The sequence below is a fragment of the Neofelis nebulosa genome, chromosome 3 (assembly GCF_028018385.1).
Source record: "Neofelis nebulosa isolate mNeoNeb1 chromosome 3, mNeoNeb1.pri, whole genome shotgun sequence".
Taxonomy (NCBI): Eukaryota; Metazoa; Chordata; class Mammalia; order Carnivora; family Felidae; genus Neofelis; species Neofelis nebulosa.
This window is the reverse complement of record NC_080784.1, coordinates 46,338,013-46,353,043: the sequence shown is the minus strand read 5'-3', so window position 1 is coordinate 46,353,043 and position 15,031 is coordinate 46,338,013. Positions and strand designations below refer to the sequence as shown.

At 48.1% G+C, this 15,031-nt stretch overlaps 1 long non-coding RNA gene across 2 annotated transcripts in view; it reads right to left on the bottom strand.

The window, feature by feature from the left end:
- The window catches only part of LOC131506756 (uncharacterized), a 52,806-nt gene that overhangs the window by 9,776 nt on the left and 27,999 nt on the right, over positions 1–15,031 (bottom strand). Inside the window, exon 4 of one of the 2 annotated variants that reach the window (XR_009259127.1) lies at positions 4,638–9,085. The exons of the other annotated variant lie outside the window; for it this stretch is intronic. This is a non-coding gene — a long non-coding RNA (uncharacterized LOC131506756). Of the gene's footprint in view, positions 1–4,637; positions 9,086–15,031 lie in introns of those variants that run through there. 2 annotated transcript variants of the gene reach the window in all.

Here is a 15,031-nt window from a genome sequence, read left to right as displayed (position 1 = left end):
CACAGGGAGCCAAGAAGCCTCTGAAATCGCTCCTGACCTGGAGGTGGACGTGACCTTCCCCTAGGGTCCAGGTGCAGCCTCCACTCTCAGATATGTATCAGATGTGGGGACCGGGGTCGTTCCCAGAGACGAGGGCAGAGAGGGAGGTCGAGAATCTGGCCATCACACCATCCCAGTTCGGAGGCCAGAGCCACACCTGTGAAGAGCAGCCTGGTTTTCCCCTCTGAGAGTTCCAGCCTCTATGTCCTGCCCACGGTTGGGATTCGTGGAGCTACAAGACGGGGCTGAAGAGGCTTTGCTCAGAATGGTTACTTAGAGTTACCCAATATGCTGAAGATCCCCTCAAACTGGCAGCCATTTGGAGGCAGAGAGGGCAGTCGATTTGATAGGCCAACCCCATAGTTATTTCTTGGCTTTTTTTTTTTTTTTTTTTTTTTTTTTTTTTTGCCATACCAGGATCCAGGGTAATTCAGGTTTAAAACCACTGAGGGTGAGTGAATAGAAAAGTGACGGGGTTCATGTGAGATGCACAAAAGAATGTAAGCAAACATTTAGCAGATAAATATGATCACAAAAATATCTCCTACATCCCCCAACGCTAAGCAAGGTATTTATGGTACGGCTTCAATTTAAAGCCCACAGCAGGGGAGGGAGGTAGTTTTGTTCTGAACCGCCTGGCCTAGCCCTAGTCTCAGACACCTGTTTATACTCTATCGCAAAGGCTTTATTGAGTCTGTTCTCCCCAGTCTAGGGGCCCTGCCGTGGATCTATTTGTATACACATATCCTAGGTTTTGGAAATAACTTCAGCACATAAATGCCATTATTTCCAACAGAGTTGGTGTAAACCATATTTACTACTCAAACACTCAGCTGAAAATCGAGCTTCAAGGAAACAGTAGCAGCAGCAGCAGCGACAACAAAGAAATCAGTGACAGCTACAAACCACAGCCACAAATCAAACAAATTCGTAAAGTGGCCTTGAGGTGGGAAGCACAAAGCAAAGACATAGCAAGATGGCGGGCGGTGGCAGGCGCTCAACATACAGGAAAGAAAATTGAATTAGTAGTTCCCTGCTCTAAATTAAATACAGACTACGTGCGGAGAGCACACAGGGACATCAAAAGGCACAAGGAAGGTATGGAGGGACAGGGGCCACGGTGCGAGGCTCTCGTTGTTCTCACTACCATAAAAATCCCAACAGTCTATATGATCATAGACCAGGGGGTCTCAGGGTCTATGCAGAGAGCACAGGAGCATCTCCCTGATATCCAGCACCAGCCCAACAACAGGAAACGTTGAACGGGCAGGGTCCACACAAGTCAAGACTCTCTCTCCCTTGGAGGCGTGAACTGTCTTGACTGACTCCTCCAATCAAGAAAGGCAAAACCACAACACCAGAGCCAAATGCACACCCCACATGGGAATTTCCATTCAGTCATTCACTGTTCAGACAAGCATTTACTAAGCACCTGTTATATTTTTGGCACTGAAGAGGATAGAAATATATGTAGGGGCGCCTGGGTGACTCAGTCAGGTAAAGGTCTGACTCTTGGTTGCAGCTCAGGTCATGGTCTCACGGCTTCATGGGTTCGAGCCCCGCATCCAGCTCTGCGCTGGCAGCATGGAGCTGCTTGGGAATCTCTCTCACTCCTTTGCTCTCTGCCCCTCCCCCACTCGTGCTGTCTCTCTCTCTCTCTCTCTCTCTCTCAAAATAAATAAATAAACTTAAAAAAAAAAAAAAAGAAATAGGGGCACCTGGGTGGCTCAGTTGGTTAAGCATCCAACTTTGGCTCAGGTAATGATCTCACATTCCACGGGTTCAAGCCCCATGTCAGGCTCTGTGCTGACAGCTCAGAGTCTGGAGCCTATTTCGTATTCTGTGTTTCCCTCTCTCTCTTTCCTCCTCTCCTCACACTCTGTGTGTGTGTCTCTCTCTCTCAAAAATACATAAACATTAAAAAATCGTTTTAATTTTAAAAAAAGACACTATTGTCTAACAGGGGAATAAGAAACGTTACATGAGAAAACCATGGTTAAATAAGAAAATGACAATGGCTTTTCAGAAAAAGTCTAAACAGCAGTGCGTAATTGATGACCAACGGAGACAGTGATATTGGCTGTAAGTGCTGACCATGTCTCAGGCAAAGAGAGAGCGCTATAGGCTGGATGAGCCAGGAAGGCTTCAAGGAGGAGGTGAGCTTTGAAGGTAGATAGGACTCAGCCAGGCAGAATAGAGAGAGAAGCAGAATTGATGCAGGGAAATTGGGGTAAAGGCCAGGAGGTGGGAACACACATGGCATGTTTGGGAAGTCTAAAGTGACCATTTGGATGGATGTGCCAATGGGCCTCTGTAGGACTTCTCTACAGGAGAACGGAAGCAGGTAAAAGTTCGTTTCTACTGAACGCCAAGCAAGCTAACATTAGAGACCAGGTCATGGTTAAAACTTACCTGTAAGGAGCACAGAGCAGCCTTCACTAGAAGGAAAACCTGTATTCATATATTTTACATAATACACCTAGGGAAAGTGAGTAAATGTCAGAATTGACACAAGGCGGGGTGTGGAAGAGGGTGGATGCATTTGTCTGCAGTGTGCCTGTGCGTATACATGCATTAACTGCACACTGGGGGCTGTGTCCGCCCCCCTCCCTCCTGGAAAGCACTGAACCAGCACAGTATGCTTGCACACAGCCCTGCTTCCACTCAGGCAAGCTGTGTGTGTTCGAGGCAGCGGGGAGGGACAGCGGGGGAGGGAGACGGGGATACCGTTCTTCAGGCCAACAGAAGGTACTTGAACTCTGTGGGAAGGTCGGCTGTTTGTAACAAGGATGAGTTGAGAATCACCATAACCCAGGGCAGACAAAGTGTGAAATATGCATTTTTCTCTTTCATTTCACACTATTTTTATGAGACCTCTGTGTAGATGCAGCAAGCAAAGCCCTTGGCTTGAGCCCTGCGGGTTGGCAGATTTATTACTGAAAAGAAAGAAAGAAAGAAAGAAAGAAAGAAAGAAAGAAAGAAAGAAAGAAAGAAAGAAAGAAAGAAAGAGAGAGAGAGAGAGAGAGAGAAAGAGAGAGAGAGAGAGAGAGAGAAAGAAAGAAAGAAAGAAAAAGAAAGGAAGGAAGGAAGGAAGGAAGGAAGGAAGGAAGGAAGGAAGGAAGGAAGGAAGGAAGGAAGGAAGGAAGGAAGGAAGGAAAGGAAAGAAAATGGTTCAGCTGTCTGGCCAGATAGAAGGGATTATCTCTACCTGAGAGAAACCAGACCAAAAATGACTTGCCCGGGCCGAGAGAAGGACCCCTGCTCTGCCCAAAGCTGTGTGCCTTCTGCTGAAGCCAGAATTACTACTAATTCCGAAAATGGTTCTTAATCCCATCTCCAGCCTGGCTGCGGGAACCAGACCGTCCCTCTCATAGATATTGTCCCCAGCCCCTTTTGTGCCAAACTCTCAATGCCTGTCCCACCATGGTGCAATTGCCAATCTGACGCATACTGACCATGGACCTAGAAGTTACCCCCCGGCTGGGTCCCACGGGGGGGGCCTGGGTCTGGAAAAACAAATTGCTGCCAGCAGTCCGGGCCCCCACAGAAGCCTCCCTGAGTCACAAACCAGGACCTCTGTCCTGAACCTTCTCCATCCGGGGCTCAGCCCAGAGTCAGCCCAGCCTTGAGTCAAATACCTGATCTCATTTTCACAACTAATAAGGCCAAACGAGTACCAAAAATGGGCTATTAGAATCTACAAAACGCTCTTCCACTCACATCATCTCATTTGACCAATTTGTCCATTTTGACGGGTTTTACTAAACTCTTGCTATGTGCCAGGCACCGTGCTAGGCTCTGGGCATATGAAGGGTATGAAGACGGAGCCCCTGACCTTGGGACAACCCTCACAGATCAACAGCCTGCTTCTCCCAGCCCCTATTCAGGTAGGTATTACTTTTATACACAGGAAATAGTTGAGGAAACCAGAACCCCCAGAAAGTAAGTACTGGTCCAAGGCCGCAGACCCAGCAAAGGAAAAATCCATACCTGGGAGCTGGTTCATCAGAATCCACATCCTGCAGGCTCCTCACTGGCTTAGGGGCTCTCCAAGGCTCTGCTTCTTGTGTTTGTCTCACTTCTCCCGCCACCCTTAGAACACACTACCCTCTCACTTCTCTTCTCCAGTGAGCTGGGTCGCTTTTTGCCTTTATTGAAGGCCATGCTCCTCCCGTAGAGAAGATCTTCAGATCGGCCGCCCTCCTGCCTCCCAGTACCTGGGCCTAGTGTCTTCCTCCGGCTTCTTGCTGCTTGCTTGCCTCGGCCAGGGAAAACTGGTTGGCTCTTCCCACCTCTCTAAATCTTCTGCTTCCCAAACCCTGCCTGCCCTCCAAAAACTGAGCTTCCAGAAAGTTCTGGCTGGAGCTTCTTTGCCAAACTCAGCAGAAACAAAGGAGCCATGCCCGCACCTTGCCTGTCATCAGCCCAGCCTCCAGCACCTCTCCTGAGTGGCCCTGCCATCCTGCGGGAGCATGCCTCTTGGCCTCAGCTTACACCTCCTTGTCCCACACCGTTCCCCTCTCTCTAGCCCCCGAGGGAGTGGGAGATTCATGTTTGCAAAGTGCTGTGAAAGAGAAAAGAGCCAAACACTTCCCATCCACAGGAAGAAAGCAATTTTAATTGAAAAATGAAATCACAGATTACATGCAAATCTTTGTTGGCAAATTTCAATTACCACCAAATTAAATGCATAGCTAAGCTAAGCATCTTTGGGACACTCCATGTAATGTTTGCCCGGGATACGTCCACATCGATCAGAGGAGGGCGTGATAGGTGTCTTCCTGCAGAACGAGGCTCCAGGAAGAATTCAGGGAACTCAGGCTCTAGCCACCTGGGGTCCCCACACTGAGACTATCTCAGCCAGAAAGTGGGAAAAGAGGGCGGGAAAAGACAGGAGTTCTCACTACGTTTACCCATTCAACCTTCCGTCTTTCAAAAAAAAAAAAAAAGCAGGCATCAGCAAAGGCAAAATTAGAAAATCTTCTACCAGGAACAATATTAAAAATTGTGCCCCCAAAATGACCCCGGCTTTTCGTATTACTTTACAAAGGAGAACACCAAAGCCCGGGGAGCCCCTTGATCAAGCCGAGGCAGCCAGCGGCAGAGCTGAGCCATGAACACAGGTTCTATCATGCTTAGGACAGGATTTGGCTCCGAGATGGTCTAGGGAACCCTAAGGAACAGGGTTCACGTTCTGCGGGAAGCCGGGGATGATAAAGCTATTTCCATTCTCCTATTTATCATCTCATTCTCATATTCTACTTTGTCTTGTTGGCTGTGTCAGGTACGGTGCCCACTGCCACATCCCATTCAGCATGTTGGACACCCAGGGACCACGGGCTTGCGGTGACCCAGGCACCACGCCGGGCACAAGGACTGCAAAATTGGAGAGCTGGGCACTCTCTCCTTCCTCGCCACCACGATCGCGTCATGCGGGTGCTGCGACTCCCTACGTGGACACTGCCCCAGCTGTGCCTGAGACTGGCTTTAAAACAGTGTCGCCAACCAAACTGTAAGTGTGTTAGGGAAAGGGCCACGGTCATTAATCTGTGCGCTGCTTTCTCTATGTCCAGTGCACTGGAGTATGTCCCCTAATGTATATTAATGGAAAGTAATCCACACTGGAAAGAAAACTCTAAAAGCATGGTAGTTGCTGCTCGGAGAAAGTGGGGATGGCCGTGTGAGGCTTCACCCTGAATTTCAAGGCGGTGCTCCTAGATGTCTTTCATCCAGGCAGGAAGTTTCTTATCACTACGAGATAATTTCCATGTTGGCCAATACCCAAGTGGCTGGAGGACGCCGGGGAGGATTCAGTTAAGCAACAGTCATGCCCATCACAGCATATGTCTTGCCCTGGGACACCCCTGCTCTTGCCCGCTGTCAGACCCCAGGACCTTCCGTACACCTGATGCGGGGAGAGGTGGGGAGAGAACAGGAAAAGGATATGGTTTTCAGGCCTGTCCCCAGGGTGGGACGAACCCGTTCTGTGAGTCGGGAACAGCCGCCAAAGCCAGGGCCCCCATCCTGAGTCTGATGAGAAAAGCCAGAGGGAGTGTGACAGGCCCGGACTGATGGGGAGAAAGTCCCCCCTCAACAGGGCCCGGGGGCCCCAGCGAGGGCGGCTCTCACTCCGACTCCGCCTCTGCAGAGCATGTGGGTTCTCGCGGCCTTATCTGCCAGATGGCTCCCGGAGGGGATGATTTATTAGGTGCAGAAAGCACGCTGATAAATTTTACTGCAAGTCCCCGGCAGAAGACTGGGGGTAGCAACGGCCCAGCACAGGCAGCTCTAATGGAAAGTGCCGTCACCAAAGAGCAAAGCATTATTTATGACTGTCTGTAATGCCGTTCGGGGGAAATTCATCATCGCCTCCCTGCTCCGTGCAAGCAGGGGACAGCAGCGCTGCGGGGCGGGGGAGCTCGGGACAGGTGGGGAACAGTTAGAGCTTCTCTGGGAATCTGCCAGGGGAGAGCAAGGCCGTATTTTCCCGGAGTGACCCCGCTCCCCTTGTCAAGCGCTGACCTACAAGTCCCCTCGCCATCACTCCCCGCCCCCACTGTCCCCGCCCAGCCTCTCACCCTCCTCCTCCGGTCTTGGAAACAGGGACAAGAGAGAAAAAGGATGGCGTTTTCTTGGTCTCCGTGTGGGGTGCGGCTTCTGAGCCCTCTGCGGCTTGAAGGCAGTCCTTTTCAAAAACAGACGTCTAGACAAGTGAACACTCCAGTCCCCACAGGGCTCAGAGCAAGAAAGGGGATGTTCTCCCATTTTGCAAAACTGCAAAAGAAACAAGTCTTGGAACCAGACAGTGGCCCAGCGTGGGTCACTGGGCATCAGGGCCAAAGAGCTCAGAGGCTGGCTTCCCTGGGAGGCCCTAAAGCACTTTTCCTCTGCCCCACCCCCCCAAGGTGTCTTGTGCTCTCACCTGGATGGAGACATTTGGGGGTGGCCCTATCCTAGCCCACCCCCTTCCCACCAGGTCAACAAGTGAGGCCCCAACCCCTATACTTCCTTTCCTTAAGTCTAAAGTAGTCAGTGATTACCATCTGCCTCACATTTGAATTATGTATGTCTCAGTCTGTCTCTCTTATCAAATTAAGTGCTCCTTGAGGGCAGGGTCTGTATCTTCTTCATTTTTATATTCATCTCAGCAGTAAGCAGAGCTCCTGGCACATAGGAGCTCTTGATAAATGCTTGATAATAAAATCACACTGGCAGACTTAAGATATACAGGGATTGTGGCCCCATGTGTTCTTATACATCTGTCACCATGCTGGTATTCCTAGCATTTCAAAGTAGCTTGTCCCCACCCACGCGTCCATCCACTCGGTATAATGGAAAGAGCACTGGATTAAGAGTCAGGAGGGATGGGTTCTAGTGGGCAGCAACCCCAAACATTCTTTGAGTACAGAACATGACTCAAGTCAGATGGCACCCCTAAGGCAGTAATCAAACGTGGGCAGCTCGGTTTGCTTCTGCATGCCTTGGTGTGCTGGGGAGTAAAGGAATAATAAAATCTGCCCGTCCTAACTTACAGGACTTCTATGAGAACGTGAGCATGGTGAGGAGCAGGGGATTTGAGTTCTAGGAAGGGAGGGAACAGCTGTGTCCAATGGTTCTCCATGCCAAGAACTACACTTGAGCCCTTCGTAGGCATTATCTTGTGCAAATGCCTTCACAGCAGTTCCATGGGGTCAGTTTTATTACTATACTCGGGGTCTAAATTTGAAAACATGGCGTCAATTCCTTCACTAACAGGGAGGCTTTGAGTTGCGGAGTCACTTCCCTCTTGGGGCCTTTTATTCTCATCTAGGAAATAAAAGAGTTGGAGTCAACGCTCGAGAAAGTCCCTTCAGCTTCAAATCCCTGTGACTTCGTGTAGACCTGCTGTCATGGAAGTGGCCCAGGCAGCTCTACTCCACTGCAGGGGTGGGGTGTCAATGGAGGATCAGCATTTCCAAGAAAAGAAAAGCTATCTATGCGTGAAGGGGCTACTTGAAGATCTGGGATTTCAAGTCACTCTGACAGGAAACATCAAAGAACATAGAGCTAGAACCCACTATGACTGTCTCCCAAGGAGAGAAGAGTCTGACAACTTTGGGCCCAAGAAGGAGGCAGACCAATGAGGTCAGGGGGACAGGAGAAACCTCGGGTCACTGGTCTACAGGGTCGTCCAGCCTCTGCCCACCCTCAACTAGTGAGGACAGCGACAATGATGCCCCTGACAAGTCCCCATCAATCTCTTTGCCAGCTCCATGGCTGATGTTTTTTACAGAATCCTGACCCTTTAGATCCAGGAGAGACCTTTATGCACAGATTTGCATGGAAACTGAGGACCAGAGGAGTAAAATGACTTGCCCAAGATAAAAGAGCTACCTGGAAACCAAGCCTTGTGACCACTGTTTCGTGCCGGGTGGTCAGTCAGTGCAGTGGGTGCTGGGCCAGTCCTCTCCACGTGCACTTATGGGAGGAACATCCAGGTTGTTCCATGAAACATAGGGGATTTGAGTTCTGGCTCAGAGGCTGGCTTCCCTGGGGGGCCCTAAAGCAACTTGCCACCCCCCCCCCGGTGTCTTGTGCTCTCACCTGGATGGAGACATTGGGGGTGGCCCTATCCTAGCCCACCCCCCTCCCACCAGGTCAACAAGTGAGGCCCCAATCCCTATACTTCCTTTCTGTAAGTCTCAAATGTAGGGGATCTGAGTTATGTATGTTCCACATATGTAAGAATCACATTGCTGTTTTTGTTTTTAGGAAAATAATAGTCTGTAGCCTTGTATCTTTTCAAAAATACAAAGTTCGGGTATAAGAACAATCTTAGTACAGTTTACAAACAGTATTTATACAAACATAGACAAATAAAAGAGCCAGTAATAAGCAGTGGGTTTTGATCAAGCCGGTGAGAACATCAGAGTCTTACAGACCACTACTGGTGTGTGTATCAGGGGCCCTTCTCAGCTCTGACTTCAGGTTTGCATCATTGATGATGGTTTGGGCTCCAGCAATCTCAGAGAACAGAATATTTCTTGGAAACGGCAGGTGGAGTGTTCTAAATAAGAATAGAAGATGTGGAGTTAGACAGCCTTAGGTTCAAGACTCACATCCACATCCTGCATCATCACCCAAGGCAAGTTATTTAACTTTTCTGAGCCTCGGTTTCCTCTTCTGGGGACAATAACAACTCCTTCATAGGATTATTTGAAGGACTGCATCAGACAATGTATGTATGATCCTAGTGAAATGCCCAGTACAAATAGATGCACAATATATAGTATTTGAGTTCAGAAACTCAAGGGGGCTCAACCATTGACCGGAAATTTCAGGACAGTCTCCTCTTGGTCAACATGAACCAATTTCTCTCAACTCTTCTCTCTCAATTCCTCTTAAACCAAATACTGTAGATGCATGACCATTCAGATACACCCTGAAGACGGGTCTCCAAAAAGCATGACCCACATTCATTCAAATGACCAATCCCTTTGGAAATTGAGACTTCATTTCCATTTACCAAGTGACTACAGTCTTTCAGTACCTGGAGTAAACATGGAATATAAGGTATCTCCGCCATGGCAAATGAGTATGGTATTTTCTGCCAACTATCCAATGACACAAACAAGGGCGAGAACATTCCTATTGTTGGAATCTTCAACTTCAAAACATAGGTTTGTGAACTGGTCTCTGGTATACTGCAGAAGAATTACTGAGTGTTTTGTAGACATGATCACTTCTAAGCTCCAAGACCAGAAAAGTCTGATTCATCTAAAATGAAGCCCAGGAATCCGCATTATCCATAAACCAGAGATTCAGATGTATATCCAGGTTGAGAACCAGTGATCTAAGCCGATGGTTATTTTTTATGTATACCTTATTATACTTTCTCACATATGTTCTGTCTCTTTGAACTTCATATTTACACCATTTGGCCACAGGGATGTTGGGAGAAAGGACTGAGAATACTTTTATCCTTGTCTCGTGGTCTCATGAGCCACTCCATTTATATTTTGAGACTCTCACTGCGCTAGATGTTATAAAAATTTCTCCCTGCTTTCAGACAGTCTTTGAGTTTCACAAAAATGCACCTAGTATTTAAGATAGCAGTGAGTCATTAATACTTTAAAACAAAAAATGGCAGGAGCACCTGGGTGACTCAGCTGGTTAAGCATCCAACTTTTGCTCAGGTCTGATCTCACCATTCGTGAGTTCAAGCCCCACATCAGGCTCTGTGCTGACCGCTCAGAGCCCGGAGCCTGCTTTGGATTCTGTGTCTCCCTCTCTCTCTGCCCCTCCCCTGCTCACACTCCGTGTCTCTCTCACTCAAAAATAAATAAACATTAAAAAAATTTTGAACAAAAAATGGCAAACAGGATTCATCTGGCGTAATACAACCAGTCAATTAGCAGGGGCCACCTGGAACACCTGGGCATTCTGAGGACAAGCTCAGCTCAGGAAAAGGGTGTGCTGATTCGATTAGTGATGCCTGGCATGGGTACGGTCTAGAAAAGAGTCAGAAAGATGCCAACTTTTTCCAGCTTCACCTTCACGTATATTACTTCCAAAGGATAAAGAGTCTTCAAAACGATTGAAAAAGTGATATTTACATGTAAGGGTTTCATTCATACTGCCGTTGACAGCCTGCTCTCCGCCATTGTTATTTCCCTAGCTAAATCGAAGGTGCAGTCAAGAATCTGTGTGTTTCCGGACCCTGTGGAAGAGTACACACCAAGCAGCACTTGCTTTCTCCCCCACTGGGATGCAAGAAGGTTGTTTTTGTGGTTTCTCCCTGTACGTGCACCATCAGGACAGGCTGCGAGTTGTATAAAGGAATCGCTCTTGGCATTCCCTTTCCCATCCAGTCTGCCTTCCCTGGAAATATTCCCTCTATCCTAGATGCCCTTCCCCACTCTCCACTCTGTTTTTATTGCGACCCCACTGATTATTTAAGGTCCGTATCGAGAACTACTTCCTAACAGAAGACTTGACAAAAGACTTGACATTCCCAGTTGGAACTATTCTCCCACAATATTTAGTGACTTTATAAAAGCACTCCTGACTGTCTGCCTTGTTATCCTAGTTAATTGTGTGTTTGTCTACCTCTCCCCCTAGTTGTCAGCCCTCGGAGAGTAGAGACAGAATCATATTCACCATTAGAGCCTCGCAACACCAAGCATACAGAGCTGCCCTTGTAAGTAATCGAATTAAACTGGAAATGCAGCTGGGCTTTACTCTGTGAAAGAGAGAAAATAACATATGGGGCGAATCCTGCAAAGGGAAGTCTTCTCTGTGTTTTATGCTCTTCCTGGTGCATTTGTGTGCAGGGAAGCCTGTGTGAGAAAATGTCCCAACCACTCATCCTCCAAGACTTGCCCTGCTTCTTTGGATGATGCAGAAAGAGCACAAGAGTCCAGGGTTGGGGGGGGGAGGGGCCCTAACTGAGGCATGCTCAAGGAGGTTTGGCTTCTGGGAAGACTCTTCCCACCCTGCAGAACACACAGGCTATGCTGAGAAGCATAACCAGCAGGGATTAGCACAGCAACTAACACCAGACCTTCCAAAGACAGCACTTGACTGGAGATGTGGTCAACGCAGCAGACAGGGGTCCGGCACCCAGCCCCCCAGCAGCCTTCCCCAGCCCCGAGAGATCCAAGCAGCTGGGCTTCTGGGCACAGCCACCTGTGCTGCCATCAGTCTAGACCCAGGACTCTCGGAGCAGATGAGGGAGGCAGGTGGGAAGAGGGAAGCTGGGGTTGACCAATAAATAGAAGCAGAGTCTGAGACATCAGCTGCCTCTGTGGAGTCTGGGTTGCTGCCTGGCCTTCCAGAGGTTGTTCATTTCCTCCCGGGGAATTTGCCCACAGCATGGGTACCACCCCCAAATTAGCTGGGCTTCCTTGCTACTGATCCGGAGACCAACCATTGGGGTTTCCTAGGGCACAAGGAACCCAGGAAATGGGAGGAACAAAAGGTCACACGCATTATTTGGCCTCTTCCCTAAAAATCAGTTCTTATAAAATTATAGGACTGCAAAGCTCACGGGTAACTATTTTAAGCTCTTCATTTTACAGATCAGGAAACTGAGACCCAGACATGCCAAGTGATTTCCTCAAGGACCTCCATCTGGCTAGTGATGGGGAGGGGGATGAAGCCCAGGCTGTCTGCTCTCTAGTCCAGTATTCTTTTTTTTAAGGGGTTGGGAGGGGCAGAAAGAGGGAGAGAATCCCAAGTAATCTCAGCACAGAGCCCAATGCTGGGCTCAATCTCACAACCCTGAGATCAGGACCTGAGCTGAAATCAAGAGTTTGAGGCTTAACCAACTGAGTCACCCAGATGCACCCCCAGCATTGTTTCTAACACAAGCTTCAAAATCCACTGATTACCGATTACTAGCTTTTATTCAACATAGGTAAGAAAATACATGCTTTTTGACAAGGCACTGATTAAAATGACTAATGTATCCAAATGTTGTTTTCTATGTTCACTTTTAGCTCTCAAAATCGTACTGGACAGACAGTTTAGGTTTCGCCAAGAGAGAAGATTAAAGGGAGAATGGAACTAACATTTATTGCACGTTTATGTCCCATCCATCATGCTAGGCATTTCTATATAGGTTACCATATTAAGTACTCACAAAATCCAGAAAGGAAGTATTAATATCCCTCCTTTTATAAATGAGGAAATGAAGCCTCAAAAACACTAAGGGGTTGGCTCAAGAAACAAAGCTAATCGATGGCTGAATCAGGATTCAAACTCAGATCTCCTGGCTCCTATGCCAGTGTCTTTCCACTGTTCCATGGTGCTGCACTCTTGGGATTGGGGGCTTTGGGGATGCTATGATTGATGTTGCCCCACATACCCAATGAGGGCCAAGGCAAGGCAAGGGGGCAAGTCAGGGCTAGATGGTCATTGTGACTCCCAAGGGGTTTTCCCCCATTGCACAGCCACTCAAGGTAAGTACCCTCTGTTCTACCCTGAGCCAAGTCCTCAAAGGTATCCAGCCTCTGGGTGGCTGTAAATTAGACTAGAGCAATCCCCCTCTGCTTGAGGTTGGGGTAAAAGGCTCTCCTGGCCAAAGGGGGGCTCTCCTGGCCACACCCTAAAGGGGGGTTTCCTCACAGAAGCGCAGAGAGAAGTCTGTACTCAGTGTTTAGTTCTAATAGGTCCCCTCCCTTCCTTACAAATATGCTATGAGGACAAATGAAACAATATACCTGAAGTGTCTAAGAGCTTTCTAAGTGCGACATAAATATAGCAATGGAGCTGCTGATGCTGATAACAATAATAACAATGGTGATGACGGGACGATATCCATGGTCATAATTTAAGGAGATATTTAGAATGAGAAAACCCAACCAAAATCAATCCACTGAACTTTATTTAGAAGAGAGGCTGCTAATAAAAATATTATGGGACTGTGAACTCTTGGGAAATAATGATGATTTTCTTCTATTAAAAGCCTCATCAGATCCATTTCCAATGTACAGCTCAGTTATTTGTGGGCTCTTTGCCACTCAGTGCAACAAGTTTTCTATAAAGAGAAGAAGAAGAAGAAGAAGAAGAAGAAGAAGAAGAAGAAGAAGAAGAAGAAGGGGGAGGAGGAGGAGGGGAAGGAGGGGGAGGGGGAGAGGGAGGGGGAAGAGAGGAAGGGGGAGGAGAGGAAGGGGGAGGAGAGGAAGGGGAGGAGAAGAAGAGGGAGGAGAATGAGGAGGATGAGAAAGGAGGGGGAGGAGGGGAAGGAAGAGGAGGAGAAGGAAGAAGAAGAGGAGGGGAAGATGCCATCCCTGCTGTGCACAGAAGCCCTGGGTTTTGGAGATACAAATGGCCTGTACAATGCCAGCTACTTCCATTGACTGAGGGGACTGGCACTGGCGAAGGATCTGTCTGATTTTCTTCCTCCTCTCATCCCCCCACCCCCATCAGCAGCTGCTGTACAGTTTTTATTTAGAGTCAGTAATAGTGGAACAATAATGAACGGGTGCTGTCTTCTTGGACTTGGTAAGGTCACATTCTAAAGATAAATCTACCCAAGTGTAAGAACCCAACATGGAACGTACATGGAGTACCCACTGCAGCAGCTAACGGAATGCTCCCATGTCATATGGGGCTGATCCCTATTTGTTCAGATTACTCTGTTTAAGGCAGTCTAGGTGGGGAGATTAAAGCCTCAGGCTAGTAGAAACAGCAGGGCTAGGAAGAAACACATGAAGTAGAAACCAAACCCCAAGGAGAATGGGGCAATGAAGAACGGGGCAAAATCCTAACTCAGATCCAAGCAGCAAGTGGATCCCTATCATCTCATACTTCAACTGTGTCAAGAAAATGGGAGTGGAGAAGTGGCTACCCCAATGCCATTTTAAAGATGGAATGTTGAAAGCCCGCTAACCAAGTGCATGATCAGGAGATAAAAAGACAATTGCCAACAGCATTTTAGAACTTGCTAAGGCATCTTAATTCTGAGTTCTGGAAACATCTCCAAACACAGCATGAAGAAGGGGACCACAAGGGCAGTCAAGGACTGAGACCGACTGTGGAATGAAATTCGTCTCCATGATTCTCCTTAAGAGATGGTATTTGCCACTGGAAAAGGCTGGACAAGGAGGCCATATGGAGTAATGCCGGACTTTGTGTATGGAGCGCCTTTGCTCTTGGACTTAGGTGGCCATGGGCTAGTCACCCTGCCTGGTCCTGGGTGAACACAACACAGTTTCCTGTGCACAGAGGAGGCCAAACTGCGACATGCAAACCTGATGATTCCCATCCAGGCACGGGTATATACCCTGAATGTGCCATCTGCAGGCATTCTCAGTGAGGAAGAGGTTTCAGGACATCTCAACTGAGCTAACCACCCTGATCCACCTTGAAAATTAGTGAAAAACTGGACCATTTTTCGCAGCTGTCAGAAAGCAAAAAGGATCTGTCCACTGGCAGTGATAAGCTACCTCCTGCCCTTCTAACCCAGAGTTCCAAACACTGGACTCAAAAGTGTTTCTGCCTCTAATTG